Source organism: Lissotriton helveticus, chromosome 11, assembly GCF_964261635.1.
Source record: "Lissotriton helveticus chromosome 11, aLisHel1.1, whole genome shotgun sequence".
In the NCBI taxonomy this organism is placed as follows: Eukaryota; Metazoa; Chordata; class Amphibia; order Caudata; family Salamandridae; genus Lissotriton; species Lissotriton helveticus.
The window spans coordinates 84,236,345-84,255,214 of record NC_136072.1 but is presented as its reverse complement, the minus strand read 5'-3'; positions in this window follow the sequence as shown (position 1 = coordinate 84,255,214).

The following is an 18,870-nucleotide window of genomic DNA, read 5'->3' as shown; positions in this document are numbered from 1 at the left end:
GAGTGGGAGAGATGGGAGAAAGAGAGTGAGTGAGAGAAAAGGGGAGCAGAAGGGACCTTGGGACAAGGGAAGAGAGAGAAAGCGAGAGACAAAGAGATGCAGGACAGCACAGGAGGGTAGGTGAGAAAGAAAAATGGAGAGAGGTCCATACAGAGGTAGGTGACAGCTTTGTAGAGTGTGGAGGAGGGGGGAGAGCAGTATTGGTTAATGTGATGCAATAGAGAGAGTGGAGAGCAAGAGATAGGGAGAGCATGGGAGAGAGAGAGAGAGAGAGAGAGAGCAAAGGAGAGAGAGAGAGCAAGAGAGAGGGAGAGCATTGAGAGAGAGAGAGAGCGAGAGAGAAAGAGAGAGTAAAGAGAGAGAAACAGGAGAGAGAGAGAGAGAGGAGAGAGCGGAAAGAGAGAGGAGCGTGAGAGAGAGAGGGGGGGAGAGAGAGAGAGAGAGACAAGAGAGCGAGAGAGAGAGAAGGTGAGGGAGATGGAGAGAGAGGGAGGGAGAGAGAGAGAGGGAGGGGGAGAAAGAGAGAGAGAGAGACCGAGAGAGCGAGAGAGAGAGAGAGGATGAAGCACCAAAGCAGGGAGAGAGAGGGAGCGAGAGAGAAAGGAGAGAGAGAGAGAGAAACAGAGTTGGAAAGAGGGAGAGAAAAAGAGAAGAGAAAGATGAGAGAAGAGAGAGAAGGAGAGAGCGAAGAGAGAGAGAGAGACGGAAGAGAGAGAGAGAGAGAGAGAGAGAGAAAGAGAGAGGAGGAGAGAGAAAGAGAGAAGAAAGAGAGAGGGGAGGGGGGAGAGAGAGAAAAAGAGAAGTAGAGAGCGAATAGAGAGGGAGAGAGAAAGAAAGAGAGAGGAGAGAGAGGGAGAGAGGGAGGGGAGAGAGAGAGAGGAGAAGAGAGAGAGAGAGAGAAAGAGAGAGAAAAAGAGAGAGAGTTGGAAAGAGAGAGAAAGAGAGAGATGGGAGAAAGAGCTAGAGAGAGAGAAAGAGGGAGAGGGGACAGAGGAGAGATGGCGGGAGAGAATAAGAGAGAAAGAGAGAGAGATTAATAGAGAGAGAGTGAGAAAGATAGAGAGAGAGAAAAGAGAGCACGAAAGAGAGAGACAGAGAGAAAGAGACAGCGAGAGAATAAAGTGCAGTAGCGGCTGAACAAAGAAAGGAAGGGATAAACTGAGCGAATGGAAGGGATACACCGAGCGAATGATGGAGAGAGAGGGACGTAAGCCTATGCATCAGACTGGGTTCACAAAAAAAGAGAGATAAGGGAGAGAATGAAGGAGGGCCAGGTTGGTCAGTGGGGGAAGACCTGAGGAGAGAGAAGGGGAAGATAAAGTTGAAAGATGTATGAGGGGAGACAGATGCTGTGCGGGTGCACCACAGAGAAAGGGGTGCCCTAGAGACTAGACAGATGGTGGGGTGTGGGGTGAGGAGTGGGTGAAAGGGCGCTTCATAGGGTGAAGAGCAGGAGAGGGGTCGGGGGGAGCAGTTAAAGAGAAACAGGGAGAGACAGCCAAGAAAACTGAAAAGGGATGATTAAATAATGCATAAAACATGAGACGAGGGAAACAAATGCCTCCATTCAAATCCACCAGACAAGGGCCAAAAGCAGAAAGGAACGTATGGAAATATTAAGAAAAAAACACCGAATTATGGAGTGAATTCAAACGGGAAAGGCGGGCAGCTAGGCTCAAAGAAAATAACTAATTAATGGGACGAATCCAGTAATACTTAATGAGATGGGTTAACAGTGGTTGAAAACATCCCTGTCTGCGAATTGAGCCAGAATAAAAGCAACAGGAGAAGAGAGTGTGCCAATGCTTGTTTACAGAGGGAACAGAAAGATCCAGTTTGTGCAGGGCCCTGGAGCTGATTTGGGTGTGGAAAGGTGGGGTAGGCTGGGGCAGAATATGAGAGGGGCAAATATGACTGCATGCCAAGAAATTAACTACAGAAACATTGTTCTGCCAAAATAGATATACCATCTATTCCCTAGATGGTAAATGTATCTAGGGAAGCATAGATTTACTATTCTTAACTCTACATCTACACTCCACAAAGATAAACATATCATTAAGGTACACAATTTTCAATTCAATTTCTTTTTATTGTTTGATTAATTAAAATCTTACAATATAGTAAAAATAATTCTTATTATAATAAATATATTATTATTACAAGTCCGATTTAAAACTTTTAAAAACATGCATTTAATACATTAATCAATTTCATCTTTATGGTTAAATATAGAAACAATTAATTGTTAAAATTTAATAATACAACGTTTCCTATTCTATGCATCCCATATCACGAATCTCGCATTGATCTCACATTGATCTTGTTGTTCTAACTCCCTTCTTACTATTAATAAAATTTTACAAAAGCTGAGGTCCATACTATTACATCTCAAGTTAATATTACTGGTCTAATGCCCTCTTTACTATCAATAAAAACTTTACAAAAGCTGAGTTCAGTGCTATGTCATCTGCATGAAAGCATTTTATCAGTGCTTGTCTACAGGTCCGTATTCCACAGGAATTGAAATGCCACTTGAGTATAGCTTTTTTTTCATCTTTAAGTTTTGGGCATATACACAGCAAATGAATAATGTTCTCTTCTCCCATATCATATAGGCGTCAGGGCATCATCTCCGTTGTTGAACGAAACCAATGCATTACGTGGCATGACCCTGGAAAAACGCCAAAGCGAGCTTTTATGAAAACGTTTTTTTGCTTCAAAGACCAAGCAGTTTCTAAATACGATTGAACTGTCAATTTTGTATACACATTTATTATTGACCAAGCATGTGTTCTCTTTGCCAGGGTATATTTATCAGTAAACAATGATAGATGTTTTGTAATTTTGTTGATAGTTTTTTTTTATGAATCTGCAGTTATTGGCATATCCCAAATCGTATGCGCTGAATAATCATCCAGAGCAGCTAGTAAATACTTCCAGAATGAAGACAATGAAGACTTCTGATTTGTTTTAACTTCCTGCAAAAACAGATTGGACATTGGATTTACATTATCCATTTCGATTCTTTTCCATATTTTTATGTATTGGCCTTTTCGTGAAATTAGCTGATTAATTAGGCAAAATTCCAATCTAATCTGTGCAGACGATGAGTTATATGGAAGGTAAAAAAGTGATTTAAAGATTTTTTTCACAGCATTATTGATGATTATAGCATCTTTTCCACACAGAGCTTTGCTACCATATGTTAAAGCTGGCAATAATGTTGCCAATGTCACTTTTAGTAGCAGTAAGTAGGTCAGCCCTCCTAATGACTTCTGCAAGTTTTAAATGCAGTCAGTAGGGTGTTAGATCTTCTTTGGTTCTCAGTCGTAGGTGGATGAAATATTCTTATATCATCAAATAGAACTCCCAGATATTTGTACGTTCTTACTTGTTCTAATGGCAAGTTTTGAAGGAACCATTTATGCTTATACTTTGACTATGGAACTCATTGCCGATGCAACTTCGCCAGGAAATGATCCATAAAACATTTCGAAAAGATCTGTAAACATGGTTATTTTAATCTCTGTCTCCCCCCTCTAGTTCCTTGTGTTGGCAAAGCGCTACGAGACCTAAGGGTAAAATATGCGCTTAATAAATATCTACTACTACAACTCTAGGTTTTTTGTTAACCTCCATAATTTTTGTCTTGGTGTAGTTTATAACCATACCATTCTCTTGGGAGTACCTTTGATATCCTATTTATTGGGTGCTGTAGCCTAATCTTTGTTTGGCTTAATAGAATAACATTTTCTGCATATAACAGGGTTGATATATGAGTACTAGCTCATTTTGGTAGATAGGCATTTACTTCATCCATCTCGTGTGTTAGGTCTGATGGAAACAGATTAAAAAGCAATAGGCCAGAACACACCTTTGCTTTAGGCCCTTGGAGGTTGAAATTTCCTTAGATACATACGAGCCATCAACCATTCAAACTCTAACCCAGGTTTTTGAATAGAGTAGTTGAATCGATATTGGGAGGGAAGGTGGAATTCCTTGCTCTTTCATCTTTTGCCAGAGTAGTTGCCTTCGAACACAATTGAAAGCTGATTTAAAGTCCACTAAATACAGATACAATGGTTGTTTCTTTGAAGCATACTTATCCATTAATACTGATAATACTAATATATTTGTTGTGGTCCCTAATCCTTGTATAAACTCCGTTTGATTTGGAGGAATTATCTGTTTCTCCATTGCCCATATAGTTAATTTTGAGAGTAGGACTCCAGCAAATAATTTAGCATCAGTATCCTTTAAGTCAATAATTGCCAGACTGTGCCTAATCACCTTTTTTAAAGATTGGTGCCAAATAATGAGCCCTGCCATGTTTCAGGTATTGTTGATGTCTCAATAGTTTCCTTAAAAACCTTTGTGAGATATTCTGCCCATGTGAATGGAATGCCATTGAGACCAGGAGCACCATCTTTTTGTTTTTTAATTAGTTTGCTAACTTGGTTGGTTGTTATGTCAATTTTATAGTCAAAATCCTTTATTTGCCTATTTGTCACCTTTTGTGTGATTTCACAGTTGGAATTAAGGTGTGTAGTTAAAAATCTTATCAAATCTTCTTCACTTAATGTAGATGATACATCTGTTTCAGTAGGTCGTGATCAATTATTTATCAGTTTCCCAAAATCCCTTGAGTTTGATTGTTTACTCGTATACAGCGCCTTAGCCCACAAATCTTGCTTTACTTGTTTTTTTATTCCAAATTAGCTTTTGCAGATTATAATTAATACTTTTTAAATTAGAACGTAGAACCATATCAGTTGGGCATTTTTTTTATCTGTCTCCGAAGTCTATTATGAGATCTTCTCAGAAACTGCGTCGAGTGTAATAATTTGATTTTATTTCTCGTTTGTCCTTGACTGTTTTGGAACTTCTTATAGTGGGGTGTAGTCACAATTGTAGTAACTAGTTTTTTTTTTATAAAGTAAACCCGTCAATCCATTAGTGTCAAACATTCTTCTTCAAAGCATTCTTAACCAGGTTTTTAGCCAGCTTAAAAGTAAGTTCTTTGGAGTCTTCTTTCCAGTATAGTCTCATGTAATTGGTTGTTCCTGTCTGGCCAGGTACAGTTGCAAATATTTTGTTTTGCATATATTGCAGCTTTATAACAAGTATATGCTGGCAATGGTCACTATCAATCGCTTTTTCCATGTGGAAAGATGACATTTTGTTAAAAACATTCTAAGATGCTATTGTGTAATCAATTCTTGATTTATTACAATGTGAATGATACGTCCATGCTGGACATATCATTCACATTGCAATACATCAAGAATTGATTATACATTAGCATCTTTGGATGTGTTTAACAAAATATAATCTTCATTAAGGTACAAGTGTGTGGTATTAAGTAAAGTAAACCTACACTTACCTATATATACTTCCCTTGTTGATATTTTGGTTCCCAATATTTTGACCATTGGTATTCTGGGATCATGGTTTTCAGAAATCAAATTCTACATGGAATACCACAAATAGATTAGGATGGGAGAGGATGTATGGGATGGGTCTCATAGAGTGGGACAGTTTTAGTTTACAGAATTAGATAGGACAGATGTGACTGGATAGGGTGGAGTGCAATACCCTATAAAGGTCAAAAGGAAAGACAAATAGATACCAATTTACTAGCTGATTTGTAATAGGTGAAACCAGAAAACCTTCATTAAGTGCAACTTTCCGCTTAACCAAATTGTGTGATATCTCACCCTATACCTCTCTCAATGTATCCTCTACCTCCACTCTCGGACTCATCCCAAACCTCACTTTACTACTATGATCTCCAAAATAACTCTTTCTAGACTCCACTCTCCTCTATCCCTTTACTATTCATATCTCCCGAACAACCCTGTCTAATCCCTTCCAGTATGTATACCTACTTAGACTCAATTCAATTCAATTCAAAGAATCTTTATTCGGTGATTAAAAATCGCCATAAAAGCCCACACATATATACATAATAAAAAGTCATTAAACATTTCCAAGATCCTTTGTGCAGAGTGTAAACAAAGCATAAAATACAAACAGTGAAACAGTGTATGACACTTAAAAGGCATAAAATTTGAGACATTTCATTCTTCTCCCCTTGTATGTCTTAAACGGACCGCTACCTTAATAAAATTCATAATACTACATAATGTTAAGGGGTCCGAAGCTTTCTGTAAAAATACTAGTGCCTCCCTAGCGTGGACCAATTTGTTTTTTTTAAGAGGTTTACAAGGAACCTGCGTCTGGGCATTGTATAAAAGGGGCAAAGTAAAACAAAATGAAGGGAGTCCTGCGGAGACCTGTTGTCGCAGCCGCAGGGCCCCTTCTGTTCAATTGATGTAACAAATCCTACTGGTGATGCCAACATGAATGGGAGTAGGTTTAGCCTGAAACGGCACATCAAAAACCTGTCCTGTGCGTTATACATGAGGTACAAGTATGGTTCCATACCCTCCGTGCTCTTCACTAGGTTATGGGCCCTCACTGTCTTTTTACACCCTTCCGCCTCAGCTCTGCATAGGTTTTTCCGCTCTAGAAAAATGTTCCCTACTTGCAACTTATTCTGGGCTACAATTGTTGCAGGGTTAGTAAAGAGGTTCCCAAAACCTAGTTCCTCTAAGGTGTTCTTCACATAATAGAGCCAGGGGATGCGCATACATTTGTCCCTCTCCAAACAATCCGATAAGATTTCTCTACTGAGTGACGCATCAGGATTGACCCAGATTTTTAACCAGGCTACTATGGGCCTCAATTTTACCAAGTCTTCTATATATGGCCTCCCTAACTCCCTGTGGGCAATCAATCCAGCGGTACTTTGGGGTACCTTCAGGATTGATTTCAAATATTTGTTTTCTTCCCGTTGGATTCTTGTGGTATTAACGAAGCCCCATACTTCTGCCCCATAAATAGCTTTGGAGCATGTTACAGAGCTATACAAGTTCATCACCTGTTCCGGGGACCATCTTCCTAGCCTCCTGCCATAGCTAGCTATTGCCCCGTTAGATGCGATCATTTTACCACAACGCTCCTCCACCAAGGAATCAAACTGTAAGGCGCCATCAAATGTTACACCAAGATAGGGAAACGTTTTGACCTCTTCTACAATGTGACTCCCTATTGTGTAAGTAAATTTGGAGGTAGATTTTTTCCCCGCCAGGAGCACATAAGATTTACCCAGATTAACAAAGAGGTCCAGGGCTCCCATGAACTTAACGAAGATTTGTAAGCTCCTGGGTGTACGTGCAATCAGCACCGCGTCATCTGCGTAAAGCAGAACAGGAATATGACGCGACCCGACCCTTGGGCAATCAGCCTTTAAACCTAACAAAAACTGCTCCAAATTATTAATATACAGGGAAAACAAAAAAGGGGCAAGGATGCAGCCTTGCCGGACTCCGCTCATACAGGGAAATGAGTTAGTCAATCCCCCCTCCCTATTGTAACGGACCTTAGCCGTAGTGTCACTGTGCAGTTTCCTCAAAATGTTAATTAGGCCACTCTCAATCCCCATGCTAAACATCATGCCCCACAATTTCTCCCTATTAACGTGGTCGAATGCTGCTGCCAAATCCATGAAACCCATATAAATGGATTCGTCACTAGCCATGGTATATTTGGCAATCAGCATATAAAGGTTCAGGCATTGGTCATTAGTGGACCTCCCTGTCCTAAATCCATATTGAGTGTCCGAGAAGATGTTATTTTCTTCGGTCCACTCGGACAGTCTGTTAAGAATTGCCCTTCCCAAAAGTTTTGCTGACACATCAATCAGGGAAATCGGGCGGTAACACTTGGGGTCGTCCCTGTTGCCCTTCTTAAAAATCGGCACAATTACCGCTTTTGACCAGGACGGAGGCAGGCCGCAGGTAATAGCAGTGTTAATGACCCTTGTCATTAAAGGGGCCCAAAGTTCAGTGTTACTCAGAAACAAATCTGGGGGAATCCCGTCGGGCCCCGGGGCTTTATTTTTAGTCAGGCCCTCAAACCCTACGGTGATCTCCTTAATAGTGAATTCAACCGGTGGAGCTTGAGTTGGGATAGCCAATAACTCTACAGTGGTACCAGGCTCGTGGTTATACAGACTCCTATAGTGGGTAACCCACTGTTCTGGGAGGATATTAACCCCTATCTCCGGGGTGTCTTTTTCCTGGAAAGTTGGGTTATTGATAATCCTCCAGAAACCCACTAGATCCTTTCTTTCCCCTACTTCTCTTAAATCTGCCCACGCTTCAGCCTGTAAGGCAAGTTTCCTCCTCTTAATCTCTTTTTTATAATTTTCTCTGCACACCTTCACTTTATGGGGGACCCTTGGTTTAGATTTAAGGCAGCTTTTCAGCTCCCTCAAAGCTTTGGAGCAGTCTTTAACTAACCATCGGGGATTCCCGTGGTTCTTTAAGGGCACACAAGTTTTTAGTAGACCGTCGATCAACTTGGCGATCTGATCGAATGCCTCCAGAAGCCTCAATCCGTGAACCTCTGTGTCTAAACAATCATAAATGGCCAAGTTGCCGGCATCCACCAGGTCCTTGTAAAACTTTTCCCCGTCAATTTTGGACCACTTTAGTCTCCTGCCTTGATCTGTTGCCCTCTCAGTGAATGTGTGTTGAGCTCTATTTCTTGGGCCCACCCTGTACAACAACTCCAGGACAAGAGGGTTATGGTCACTGAAGCCACTCCATTCAATCCCTGCACTAGCTATCTTATTTATCAGAGATCTTGAGACCAGGATATAATCTATGAAGGATGAGCACCCTCTGCCCTTAAATGTAGGTGGGAGTGTACCATCCTCCTGCGTCCCCATCATGTTGATAGTATGCTCAAGGTCATACTTGAGCCAAAGCGTACTGAAAGCAAACCCTGTCGGCGTATGGGAAAAGTGCGGCCCCTTCTCCATGGGGCACTGGGACCAGTCTGAGTTTTTTTGAACCAGTGCCGGGCACAGATGGCAATTATAGTCTCCCATAACCAACATTGCGTGTGTCTGCCCCTTTTTTTGGCCCATTATTTCCTGACCCAACCTGTGATCCAGTTCAGCAGCAAGAGGGGTGTGGGTTCCCGCTGTCTCATTGTTGTAAATATTAAAAACTACAAATCTAAGCCCCTTCCCTGAAAATCTAACTGCCTGGATCCTGTGAGAGTTCCAGTCTAGGCGAGAGCAACTGCCCGGAAGGCCCAAGTCTATATAAATAGATAATCCTCCCATGGCTCTCCCTGGTCTTGATTTTTGGGCGGGTACAAAAAAACACTTATACCCTTGCAGGTGGAAGTTATTCTCCGATGCCCAAGTCTCCTGCAGACAAATTACATGGAATTTCCTGATATAGTCGAGCCACTCTTTGTTGTCGAATTTTCCAGCCAGACCAGCTATATTCCATGAAATAATTCTCAGTGCCTCGCCCCCCTGCTCCACTCCCCCCTGGCGCCCCCTTTGCAGCTCACACCCTGTCTTTTCCATACCTGGCCCATGTCCCTCTCCTATACATCCAATATCTACTGCCCTGGGTTCATCCAGCACAGGCGTCATGCCACAACTTGATGGCATTTGCTTTGCCACCGAACTGTGCACCTCCAACTCTTCTTTCAGAACCCCTTTACCCCCTTCTCCCCGAGGACCATTATCCATTTGTCAATCTACCCCCTCTAAGCCATCCAGACAGTGAAACCGGTTGAATGTATGAAGGGGTGGCTCTGGGCGGCTAAATGCTGGCCTGGGGTTGAATTCGTGACGATCACCACTCCGACCGACCCTTTCCCAGTTATCATAGGTACGAAGCATATGTGCAGGGGCAGGGACAGGGATAGGGGGGAAGAAGAAAGACACATGAAGGGTTTGAATGGTAGATGCCTGCAATCTATTCTTTCCCTGACATATGTGAGAGACAGTTCCAACGTCCCTGAAGCTCACCAATATGCAATCCCCTATAATGGATTTGCGAGTTCTCCCCACCCATGGAACCCTTCTAACCATTATGATTTCGTTATTTAAATGTACTGGTAAGGGTCTGTTCAGGTTTAACCACTTAATTACCCTGCTTTTTAGGGCACAAAAGTCCTCTGCTTCACCCACCTCTAGCGGAGGAACGCCCGCCATGACTACAGTGAAATCATTTGCCTCTGGTGGTAAATTAGGTCTACGTGGCCTGGGGGGAAGCTTCATTAGTGGTGTTAGCGCGACACTATCTGTGGGCTGTGGTGGAGGAACAGAGTTTACAGGGGGGGTAGATCCAATAGGATTAGATGTCTTCGTTCGAGTGGGGTTATTCCACTGGGGTTGTGCTGGGGCAGCTGCAATCCCAACCTGTGTCGGGGCTAAGCTCATTGCGTTTTTTGGGGGATGTTTAGGGGCTATTGGGGTGGCGGTGAGCTCAGGAGGCCTTCCTTGAGAATTGGCCTGGATTTTCAAGCTACTTAATGTAGCCTCAAGGATAGTTAATCTAATTTCCACCTTTTTAATGCTTTCACTAATTGGTAACAGTAGTGACCTCAGCAGAAATTCCAAGTTGCCTAGCGGGACGACAGAAATGGGGGTATTGGCAATATTATTTACTATATTTTTCATCGATCCGGGGGCCAAACCGTCCTGTGCAGCAGGTTTAGGATGTGGCTCCTCCACTGTTATCACAGTCGGTGTGGAGGGTTTAGATGGCTTCCCAAACTCGGAGTGAGGGGTTTTGGGTTTGTTTTTTCCCTGTGCACCCTTCGCCTTTCTCCTGCGTTTGTTTGGGGGGGGGCCCGAAGACTCCATGTGCTGTGGCTGGCTTAGGTTTAACTTTCCTAGATTTCAGGGCTGGGGGAGGTTGAGAAATTAGATCAATAGTCACCTTGCTTGGGCTTATGCTGCTCACAGGGGTAGAGCTTGTGAGTGACGCTAGGGGGGTTTTTATACATTCCCTCAACAGAATTGGGACATCATCTATTGGGGTCAAGTCTAAACTAGGCGTGATGAGATGTTCTCCAAGAGGTCTATTTTTCAGGTTATCTATAGAGCGTCTCCGCTCAACCCTAAGCCGGTTTAAAGTGCTCTCCTTGTCCCCTTCCCCCACGGCCCGTGGAAAGTAATTCTCTAAGGTCTTATTTTTCACTCCACACTGTTTCATGGGGGTGCTTTCCCTAGCCGGGGACGGCATGGCGTCTAGAGTTCAAAAGACTATGGGGCACTATATCCCTTACTTGGGCCAAATGCCAGAAGACACAGCCAAGAGAGTAGGCCCAGCCCGGCCTACTCCGGTCTAGGACGGCCTTAGACGGTCCCGCCCTTGTCCCGGGCTTCTCCCGGCACGCTCCCGCTCGCTCCCGCGAAGCGGAAGTTCAGGTTACCTAAAAGCACCGCTGCTGATGGTTCATAGGCTGATTGGCGGGGGGCGTGGCCAGCGGGGAGAGCAGCCCAGGTGTGGCTAATTGGGCACGCAGGGGCTCCTGGTCACTGGAGTCCCTGCCTTCCTGCTCGCAGCCCCGCCGGCACTGTCGCTTACCGAGAGCTCTTTTTCCCTAACCCACTTCTAGCGATATTTCTCTCTCTATCTCTTCTTTACCGATCCCAAACTTGCTCCTACTACTATAATCTCTAAATGAACATTTTCTATGCCCTTCGCTCTTCTATCCCTCCATTATCATTTTCAATCCAACTAACAGACTCACATGTCCACCACTCAAACTAATTCATATTTCCCTATACTAATTCACACTAATCCTTTTTGGGTTCCGGAGTAGCATGCTACTCGCCGAAAAGCCGTTTGACACCTCGTCTGGGGTAGTAAGTGCTATATAAATACAATTACAATTACGATAGGAGAGTATAGAACAGAATAGTATGGGACAGTGGGATTAGGTAGTATATGCCCAGGTAGAGCGGGATGGGATAAAAATCCCTCTCAACCTTTGGAAGCAGCTTGTGGTGGGGCTCTCAATTTAATGGGAGAATCACGTTTTTGTTTTTCTTTAACGTATATTTTTGTTCCAATCATTCATATATTTCTAATCTGTATATTTATAACACACTTAAACCATTTTTTAAGTGTGTATCATTTTTAACACGGTAGTGTTTTTTAATAGGTGGCCTCTGTCGTGGTTCGCTTGTCTCCCAGCTGTGATACTATGATCAGCGTGTTCGTTAAGTAGCTCAATGTGCTGAAAGTTCTTTTGTGCAGGCCACGCATTTGAATCGGGGCATATTCCATTCAGCCTTCTATCCTCCCGAAGGTTGTCAATCGTGAAGCACACATTGTATCAAAATACAAGTTAAAGCAGCAATCCCTTGCACACGCCAACAGTGTATGACCGTCCACATCTTCCCTTTATTGTGTTTAGGGCTTATTTACACGCCAGCAAAGACTTGGTTGCTGGTATGAGGGACATACTTAGCCCCCAGAGTGGTTTTACTACACCACACTGCCGTTCTTCTAGATGGATTAATGATTTACACACACCAGATCCATACTTAAGGTACGTGGGGTTTCCTGACAACATCTACGAATGAGGCCGGAACATGCCCTTGCTCTAGTAGGGTGTATTCACAAATGTTCCTTCTTTCTTTGTAGTTTATCCTCAGAAAAGACTTGTGGAACACACTAAATTTTGGACACAGTACCCTGATACCTGTTACTGTGTAATTATCACTGAAGCTCTAGAACCCATTCCGGGTCGGAAATACAACCGGAACTAAGGTTGGTTTTCTTGCAGTATTTGGTCCCAACTATCACTCTTCACCATTCCTGGTTGATTCGAAATTCTAATACCAGGGTATTTTAATTCATTTTTACCCTTTCTCCATATAGGGTCCACACAAAGAGAGTATAGGTATTTTTACATTGCAAATATGCTTTTTCTTAATTTCAGGCAACATTGAGGGAGTGCCGTTTATCTTTAAATTCACCTTAATAAAGTCACTAGTAACTGCTCGGTGATTGAATGTCACAAAGTAAGTCAACAGAAATAGACTTATCTTGCATTGCGGATGATTCTGCATGGGTTAGCAATCATTTGAACTGCACAAGTCTGTCCTCTGACAGCATTGGTGATATGTTCTAAAAAACTGCATGGGTTTCCACAGGCTCGAGGACTAGACTTGGGCCGCTCTTTGCAATGACATACTGTTACAAAAGGTAACTGACATCATATGCAAAGTGATGGATATATTTTACTTCCAACTTCTATATACTTGTTTGTTTCTTTGCCCTGAAGAAGTCGCTGCACACAACCATTAAGCGCGACAAAAGACGTGTTGGCTAAGGATTTTAAGATTAAACTGAAGTGACTGTTTCAGCAGAGGAACAAGCGTGTTTTTGTTACTGTTAATGATATATATAACATACACTGTTGGCATGTGCAAGGGATTGCTGCTTTAGTTTATCAGTGGTTATCCATACATTGGGAAGGAGGGCGAGTCTCCCTAACCCTTATGCATCGCAATCCTAATTTTTCACTAGCAAACACCCACTACGTATTTCCCACGAGCGCCATTACCCTATATAATCTACCGTCCGAAAAGTTTTATTTAAAATATAAATTATTGGAGCCAGTTACACCCAACAGCAAGGCCAAAGAAGAAGGGAAGGCCAGCAGATGCTTACCCACCCAGGGCAGGTGTCAATCACCAAAGCAAGCTGAATTAATATTTTTATAGAATTTGAATGGGAATGGGTAGGAACATGCTGTACAAAATTGGTTGGTAGGGTATTGTAAAGTGAAGGAGAAGTGGAGAGGACAGAATAATACCTGATGTGCTGAAGCTGGATACTTTAGGACAGGATAGGATGGAGTAGGATGGGTTGACAATCCAAGAGATGGGACGGTAGGGTAGTGTAAATTACAGAGTAGTGGGGTGACACCACTTCCGGCTCTAGTTAATTCGAGCACCGGAGGAAGGCAGCTATAAACCAATATTTTGCTCAGCATCGGTTGTGGGATAGGAAATAAACTACCAACCTCATAGAATTAACCCAGGAACCCAGTCAAACAGAGTACCAATTCTTTGGCATGAACCCAGCCACCCTATCAAATGAAGTATCCATCCTATGGAATGAACCCAACAATACTCTTGACCCAACTACACAGCGATCTCACAATATTGAAAACATTTAAGAACTTGAATATGCCAAATTGCATACAATAGGCCGATATCCTGTCTGCTGATATATAAATCCTGTAGGATATTATGGGATTTATATTTTGGCGGACAGGGTATCCATCACCGTTGTGACAGAATAACCCGTCCGCTGAAATCTAAATCAGGGCCTATGTTATATCAACTAGTTATTTGTTGAGACCGCTCTATTGTGTTCTTCCCAACCTTTCCTGTTCAAGCCATCGTCTTTTATTGGCATCTCTCTTTGTAATGATTATATGAGAGTGAAATATGTGTAATTTGCTTTCATGTAATTACCTGACATCTCAGGAAAGAAAAAACTTAATTATGTCAAATGCAGATCCCTAATTTATCGCTACATTTTAGCTCAAAATGTGTCTGTGCATCATTTTTTGTTGCGAGGATGCATTTTGAGGCAAAAATGCAGAAAAAACAGAAGTGGCATGAGCAGCCACATGCGTTCTGGACATTCATGTTTATTCCTGCATGGTCACAATAACATTTTACTTCAAACAGCATAACATTAGGTGATGTCGCGTAAAGGCCTAATTTGGGGAATTTCATGTAACAAGCCTAACACAACGCACATATGATGCCAGCGTAATTTATATATCACCCGGGTTTATTATTGATCCTTTCCTCCCCATTTTTATTAGGGGCACATTGCTTCATGAGCCCTAAGAAGGATGAACCCCATGGTACCCCTGATGACCAACCACTAGAGTGTCACCCTGACTCTCCCACATATCGACCATCATCAACTACAAATTGGGACATTCCGAACTGTTATTATAACTTAATATTGGCACTTTATTATACCTCCCTTTGGCCGGCATTGATGGAGAACCCCCTTTTGTTAAAAAACTTTTTTATGATAAATAGACCGTTCAACAAGATGTTAAGCTTCTTTTAATTGTGTTATTGTTATTACACCTTGTATTTTGCCTTTTGTTTTATGGACGGATCTTTTGTTTTAACATGTTTAAATTTGACTTATGTTTTATAAATTGAACTTTCTTTTCTCTATATTGTAAAGGTTTTAAATAACCATGCACAATAAAGTATCTGCCATGCTCATGAGCCCTAAGAAGCCTTACTGATTGGTACAGTAGTTGTACAAATGGTTAAATATAGTAATAATATTGGGATCATCCACAAATATGAGCTTTCCAATGTCCTGAAAACAGTTAACCCAGGAGCAGATAGTGATTTTCAAGGATACACAGGGAAGCTTCTTCCAATTCTCACAATTCCAGAAAAGCATTTTTCTAGATCACAGAGCGGCCCATATACCTATCTCGTTAACCTTCCATTAAAATCTTTTCAAGCATTTTGAGACTAATGGCCAATTTAGCGTTTGGCAGACGGTTTATCCCGTCAGAAACGTGATGGCCATCCTGTTCGCCTTTTTACAAGTGCATTATATTCTGTTGCCCTTTTAATAAGGTGGACAAGAAATCTGTCACATTTATGATGGACTAACTCATATGTCATACTCTTAATCAGACTTTAAGATTTCACTGTAATATAAATGAATTAACTAATTGATCTCTGAATACAAATTATAAATTAGTTGTGAGAGGTATTCCTCCCCCAAAAAGATACCAAAGTCCACAAAAATCCCAAACCCCAAACCGGTAGAATCATACTTCCATAAAATGTCAATTTGACTATAAAAGCTTTGTAGCTGGTCCTTAAGCCTTACATTTCTGCACAACGTTTGTCCATAGATCCGGTCTTTTCAGTCTCCTCAGTGATGGATCTGACATGGGCCACTCACATCTTTGTGTCAGAATTGTTTTTGCATACAGCATTGCTTAAACTGAGAACCGTTTTCCGGACCCTTTGGAATATGGATTGCCTCCAGGGGTCAGATGATGGGAGACTTAAAAATACATATTTAAAATGTACCAAAGCCCTTCCATGAGTCAGACTTATGATAGGGCTTTTGTTATCAATTAAGAACAGGACATAGCTTAGTCAATAAGACTGGGGGGGTGGGTGAGCTTCAGATTTCCCAATAATCGTGCTGGGATATCTCGTTAAAACACATTATATGAGAAGTATGACATGAGGGGGCCTTAGGGACAGTGGAATGAGAGAAAAGGGTGGATTGTTAGGGGGACCTAAAACACAAACATTTTCAAACTAATCACATTTTTTAAGGCCTTCAAAAGAGAGATGAGAGAAAGTTTATGTGTGTGTTTTTGTCAGTGTGGGCATGTAAAAATCCCAGATGAAATTCGAGTGACACTTCACCATACCTGACTAAAAGCACTTGTACCCAACTATTTACTACAAAGTAAACTTTTTAGGGGGATTTAACATCCAAACACCCTGAAGCTACACCCCTGATGAAGAATTAAACATAGAGGGGCGTGAAAGAGGTGTCCTCTCCCATTTGAGATTAACAATGTGATTTAATTTGGGTTTGCTACTGCAATTGCAGTCACAGTCCATTGATCAGTTACTGACCCCGCTGCGAGCTTAGGTCGTAACTGAATTGTATGGGAGAAGCAGTCCCAGTGGGGCAGATTGTCCTTTAGTGATCATGTCAGTGGCTCTGGTGAAGCAGGCAGTGGTCCAGAGGATCACTGCCTACTGCCCATGCAGAGTGTTCCCAAACTTTAATAATTTCCCTTTTCTAAATCAGCACCTGTCCTTTTAATGGACCAAGGCTGCCTTGAAAAATGTTTCCCTTTTAGAATGCAAATGAAGGGATGGAGGCCTGGAGTCCTTTTCAGGCCTCCAACCCTGCACTTGCAGCCAATCACAGAGTCACAAATTGCATCCTGTCTAATTCATATTTATTAGGCATAACATTTTGTGACTTTCCTTGAGTGGACAATTTACAATGAAATTATTATTATTATTTAGAAAATTATAAAGCGCTCAGCTACCCCCAACGGGGGTACTGTTGCTGTTAATACTTCTCTTCCCCTGGTGCCCAAGTACTCCATGCCTCACCGCTCTCCTGCCCCGTGGTTTTCAGAAAACTTAAAGGCAGTGAAATCTAAATGTAAGGTCCTTGAGAGGAAATGGAGGCTTTCTTACTCTCCTGCCCGAAAAGCTGATTACAAAGGCTCTCTCAAAGAATATCATAAATCGTGCAAATTGGCAAGAGCCACTTATATCACTAACACCGTTACACAGGCCCAAAATTGTTTGCGAACGCTCTTCTCCGTGGTAAAGAAGTTGACAGGCTCTGACACTGTCCCTACTCCACCGATTCTAGATGAGGCGCAATGTGACTCTATTGCGGAGTTCTTCATAGCAAAGGTTGAGCTTATCCATGATTCTTTGGGTCCCCCCCTCCCGGTGGAATCTGTTCTGCTCCCTGACCCATTTATGGAAACGGGCCTGATTCTGCAGCCAAACTTGTTGGCTGGCTACCGTTTGATGACACAACTTTTTCTCTTTGTCTGGCGAGTATTAAATAGGGCTCCCCTCGCGACCCTCTGCCGATTAAAATTTTGCGGCAACTTGGCCCTGACTCCCTTAATGTGCTGAAGGAGCTTCCTAACTCTTCATTAAGAGATGCTCTTGTTCCACCTGAGCGGAAACATGCAATGATCATTCCACTCTTAAAAAAGGTTGGAGCTGACCCCTCTAAACTATGAAATTATAGGTCTATCTCTCTGCTACCTATTATCTCCAAGATTTTGGAAAGACATATTAATAACCAGCTTACTCATTTTGTGGAAAGTTTGGGCTTCTTACATCCTTCTCAATCAGGTTTCAGGGCCAATCACTCCACTGAAACAACGCTTCTTGGAGTCACCAAGAGACGGCGTCACTGTATTGATTGCGGAAAGACATCTGCACTCATATTACTCGATCTGAGTGCGGCTTTTGATACTGTGACACACTCCATCCTTCTCGCATCTCTTCGGTCTCTGGGAGTTGAGGGTCCTGCCTTGGCTTGGCTTGCCTCCTTCCTAAATTGTCGTACCTTCCAGGTCTTTTCTGCGAAAGCCTCTTCCAAAATTTGTTCTTCAGCGTACGGTGTGCCTCAGGGATCTATCCTGAGTCCTCTACTTTTTAATATCTACGTTAGACCCCTGGCCACTATTGTGGCGAAAGCTGGTCTTACTTTATTTTCGTACGCTGATGATACTCAAATTATTTTTTCTCTTTCTACTGTGGAAGATGGAAGCATTTCAGCTCTTAAACAGGCACTGATTAAGGTCTCAGAATGGATGCGTAACAACTTTCTCAAGCTTAATGGGAACAAGACCAGGTTGTCATCCTGGGCAAACGGAGGTACTCATGGGGCCCTCAACATTGGCCTAAGGAAATGGGTTCTTTCCCCCAACCTGTTGCCCAGGTTCGCAACCTTGGATTTCTCAATCTCTCAATGCGGCAGCAAGTAGTAAAACTGGCCTCTACTTGCTTTACTATTTTAAGATGGCTCCACAAAATTCTTAAGATGTTACCCGTTTCCACACAGAGGACGGTCGTCCAGGCCTTAGTTGTTTCAAGCCTGGATCACGGTAAAGTTCTTTATTTAGGAGCTGATCAAGAAACTCTTAGAAAGCTTCAGGTTGTGCAGAATGCGGCTGCATGCCTCTTATGCCATGTTCCACGGAGAATCTCCATTTCCCAGTCACTTCGTGACCTCCACTGGCTCAGGATCGCCAGCAGAATTAAGTTTAAGGCTCTCTGCTATATATTCAAGATCAAACAAGGCATGGCTCCCGCATACCTACAGGAACTCATCCAAGCTTATCACCCCACTCGTTCTCTCAGATCTTCCTGTAAAGGTGCTTTTGTAATTCCTAGATTTA